At 40.3% G+C, this 4,498-nt stretch overlaps 1 non-coding gene across 1 annotated transcript; it reads left to right on the top strand.

Annotated features, from left to right (window-relative positions):
- Positions 1-4,098: 4,098 nt before the first annotated feature.
- Positions 4,099-4,287, top strand: LOC141150827 (U2 spliceosomal RNA). The gene has a single exon (XR_012246928.1). It is a non-coding gene; the product is annotated as a U2 spliceosomal RNA (small nuclear RNA).
- Positions 4,288-4,498: the final 211 nt, after the last annotated feature.

A 4,498-nucleotide genomic window follows, 5' to 3' on the forward strand; every position in this document is an offset into this window, starting at 1 on the left:
TGGGGATTCGAGTGTTAGGATGGATGGTGTGATATGTGAAGAAGATGCTATTAAGGTTTTGGGGGTGTGGTTTAACAAAGATGTGAAAGGGAATGAGAGTTAGGATGAATGCGGTAAGAGGATTGAACAGAAGTTAAATTTTTGGAGGTTGCGGGACTTGACACTGTCAGGCAAAGTCCTTATTATTAAGTCAGTGATTCTTCCTATGTTACTTTTTGTGTCAGTGGTTTTTCCAGCCCCTTTTAGGGGTTTTAGGTGGATTGAGAAGCTAATTTTTACATTTTATTAGGGAGGTAAGATGGAAAAACTTAAAAGGGAATATTTGTGTAAGTTACGTGAACATGGGGGAATGGATTTCCCAAAATTTAAAATTTGTCTTGGTTTAAATTATATTAAAACAGTGGTTGTTCTGTTAGGTAGGGATAACAAGACGGCTTTTGTGATTAAATATATGGCTGGATGGATGTTGTTTGGGTTGAAATGGATGAGAAGGGATGCAAGAGTGCCTGTTTCGTTTAAATGTCCAGTGTGGTATGAGTTTGTTGAAAAATTTGTTGTCAAGCATGATTTGTTGGATGTTCCTATGGGTGATTTCAAAGTGATAAGGAATGTAAGGAGAAGGATGCGTGTTAGAGAGTTTGAATGTAACATTAGGGGCTTGAGATCGAGTAAAGCGTTGTGTGTATGGAGGAACCTGAGTATAAAAGGAATATCGAATAGGCAGCATGATATCGTATGGATGAGTTTGCATGAGATTTTGCCTGTGAGAGAGATACAGAAGAGGAGGGATCTGATTAGAACAGAGGTATGTCCGAGGGATGGATGTGGGGCGAGTGAAACTGTTATGCATTTGGTTTGGAATTGTGATTATGCTCAGAGAGTTTGGAAGGGAGTGGGTGGTTTATGCAAGGAACTAGCGGGCGTGAATTTTATAAATTGGAGAGTGGTAATGTTTGGGATGGGTGCAAGTAGCCTGGTGAAAGAGAGATTGTTGTGGTTGATAATGGCATGTGTAATAGAAAGTCTGTGGGACGTTAGGAATTTGTGTTTATTTAAAAGGAAAATAATCTCAGTTAATAATTGTGTTAGGATGGTTTTGTCAAGGTTATACATAGTTTATTTATGGGATAGACGTGGCGGTGGTGGCTCTGATTCAGAAGGTTTATGGAAAGTCAAAAAATGGAGGTCACTGGTAAAGTACCAGTAAGTCCTTGAATTTGTGCTGTGATCTGTCATATTTTATGATAATGGAATGTTTTATAGTTTTGTCCATTCAAAAGGAATTAAAATTGTTTTAGTATAAAGTTATAAATATGAAATAAAGAAAGTACCATTATGATGTAAGACTGGGCAACGTAGTATGAGTTTTTATACTATTGATTGTTGCTTGAAAAATTTTACTGAATGGTATTAAAAAAAAAAAAAAAAATCTGTTCTTATCAGTTTAATATCTGATACGTCCCCTTTTCATGTTAAAAGTTGCAGAAGCCAGATGACAAACTCGTTTTCGTTCAACTTCACCAAATGTGCATTCCATTTCATTGTACTGTAATGCAATGCTATCTATCTAGCTCTCCCCCTTTCCTTCCCTTTGGATAAACAGCCATATTAGGCAAGCATTTTGGAGCTTTCACCTATCTAACTACAGGTGGTGAGATAAGCTGCACAATATAATTGTCCTTTCAGTATATTGTTGCACACACACCATCTATTTAGCAAATGCCCTTGTTATCAACTGCAGCCGTTTAAACTCAACTAAGCCAACAGGTATGTGCTGCGCTGGTTACCCTGCACTTAAAATTTCTTTTTTGGCTTACTACAATGACTTTTCTGAAAAGTTGTCTCCCACTGGTGGAACACTGACTTCTTTAATTTCATGCCTGCAGACTATAAAAAATAACCCAAAAAAGTTTGGTTGATTGGTCTGTGGCGTTCTTTTAAAGTGTTGCTTATGGCGGTCTCTGTGAGATTCTCAGTGACATTCAGCCAGCCAGGTATCCTGCCTGCAGTAGATGGAATGTGGCAATGGAGCATAGCGCGTGTCATAATAGGCTCTGAGCCTTTATATACCTGCGCACGGCAGCAGCCACCTTCAGTCTGCTGCTGGACAGCCAGCAGCAGCAGGTAAGGTAAGTAATCAGCAACACTCCTGCTAAGGATAGACGACTGCTCGTTTTTTTCCCCCCTTAATTGGTTCTCCTCCCTCCCTCCCTCCGGTGTTGAGGCGGGTGGGAACAGCAGGGGGTGAGGGTGGTGTGCTAAAATAGGTGGAGTTATGCAGATCTAAAAAGCGTGGATTGCAGCAGCAGCAAGCCGAAAAGTGCAGGCATGTAAGGGATCTAGAGGTTGACAACATGTCTTCTTAACGGGAGTCCAGGTGCCCATCTCCACAAATGGACTTTTCAGGATCCGAGGGTGGCACCCTAGGCCGCAACCAATTCTGGTTATCGCTTCTCGGCCTTTTGGCTAAGATCAAGTGTGGTGATCTAGTGGTTGCTGCCTTGGTCTTGGCTGAGAGGTGCCTGGGGTACCCGGCTCCTTGGCCTGGGGGGATCGTTGCACTTATTTGTGTGACTTCATCCTCCTGCTGCTTTTGGGGAGTCGGCTTAGTCCCTGGGCAACGGGGAGCGATCACCTAGCCTGGTACTCCGGTACTGAAGGTTTCCTGCGACTGGGGTGACCGTTGGCTGGCGAAATGGATGGTATCCCGGAATATATGAGGATTCGTAATGCAGTCCGGATTTCTTTTGAAGGGAATGCAAGGAAGGAGAGAGAACTGGAGTTCCTTATGAATGACTTCTTGCTGGGCCTGTTTAAGGTGAGCAGAGAGGACATTTTGACTGTGATGGACTATCCTCATCGGGGATATTATGACATCACTTTTGGTGGAGAAAAGTCCTTGTTAAATTTCTTGGACTTGTGGAATGGGAAGAGGAAAGACCCAAGTGTTGCAGGAGTTACTGTGACACCTCATTACGAACCTGGACGGAAACTTTTTATGGTGAAGTCTTATTCACCGTATGTAACTGAGGAAGATGTTGTCTGTTTTCTGGAGAAATATTGCAAGTCTGTGGATAGTAAAGGTAAGGTGTTTAATCAATGTGGGTTTTGGACTAGTAAGTGGAAGATGAGTTGTGAGTTGGATAAAGATGAAGATGGCAAGTTTATTCTACCTCCAGCCCGTTTCAAGATTGGAGCTGCTACAGGTGATCTGTTTTTTGCTGGGATGGGTGTTTTTTGTTTTAATTGTAAAAAATATGGCCATAGTAAAGAAGAGTGCTCGAAGATTTTTTGTTCTAAGTGTTTTCAGGAAGGACATGAGTACAAGGACTGTAGCATGGAAAAGGTGTGTAACCTGTGTGGTGGTTTGGGGCATGTTTTTAAAATGTGCCCTAAGAGGAAAGGACATAAGAAGGTAGAAGAGAAGAGAGTGGAGGAAGAGGAGAAGAAGGAGGAGAAGAAGGAGGAGAAGAAGGAGGAGAAGGAGGAGAAAAGGAAGGAGGAGAAGGAGGAGAAAAGGAAGGAGGAGAAGGAGGAGAAAAGGAAGGAGGAGAAGAAGGTGGAAAGTAAGATGAAGGAGAAGGTGACTTGTGAACCAATGGATTTAGGTGCAGAGTCTTCATCTGTGAAAAAAAATGTTGTTGTGGAGAAGAGGCCGAAAACTGTGGAAATTACCTTAGTTACTATGCAGAGTAAATTAGAGAAGATCGTTAAATTGGAAAATATTGCTTTGTTGAGGGAAAAGGTTAGGAGACATTTGTTGAAGGAGAAGGATAGATTTATGGAGACATATAAGATTCCGTTATGGTTAAAGGATATGGTATATGCCGTGGAAAATGTACAGAATATGAATCCTAGAAGTTTAGACTACCTATTGATTTTTGCTATGGAGTATGGATTAGTGGAGTAACCAATTCAATGTTTGTAATGACTTGGAATAATATTGTTTAAAATAATGAGGCATACTTGTGGTTTATGTATTAGTTATATGTTTAACTGTTGTTTTTTTATTTTAAAAAAAAAGTGAAAAGGAATTTTAAGCACGATGATGGAACTAATCTTGAGTTTTTGAGATATACGATTTAAGATTTTAAAGACTTAAGTTCTGAGTGTTTAATTAAAAAAAGAAAAAAATCTGTTCTTCTCAGTTTAATAGCTGATACGTCCCCTATTTGGGGACCATATATTAAATGGATTTTTAGAAAAGGGAGATGGAAAAAGAGCTTGCTCTGTCCACTCCACGCATTGACCTGGTATTGCAGTATTTCCAGGAACGGTAAACTCCTTCTTTAATGCAGTTTATAAAATCAGAAAGAATTGAATTCAATGCATTTTGTTGATTTTGCTTGTTTGTCGCATTTTTGGAACGTATTTTTTGGCTTTGCTTTTCTTCGCCGACTTTTTTGGCTTGCTACAATGACTTTTCTGAAATGTTGTCTCCCTCTGGTGGAACACTGACTTCTTTAATTTCATGCCTGCAGACTATAAAAAATAACCA

This window comes from Phyllobates terribilis, unplaced genomic scaffold, assembly GCF_046119375.1.
Source record: "Phyllobates terribilis strain yellow unplaced genomic scaffold, ASM4611937v1 Scaffold_5__5_contigs__length_657084704, whole genome shotgun sequence".
Lineage (NCBI taxonomy): Eukaryota > Metazoa > Chordata > Amphibia > Anura > Dendrobatidae > Phyllobates > Phyllobates terribilis.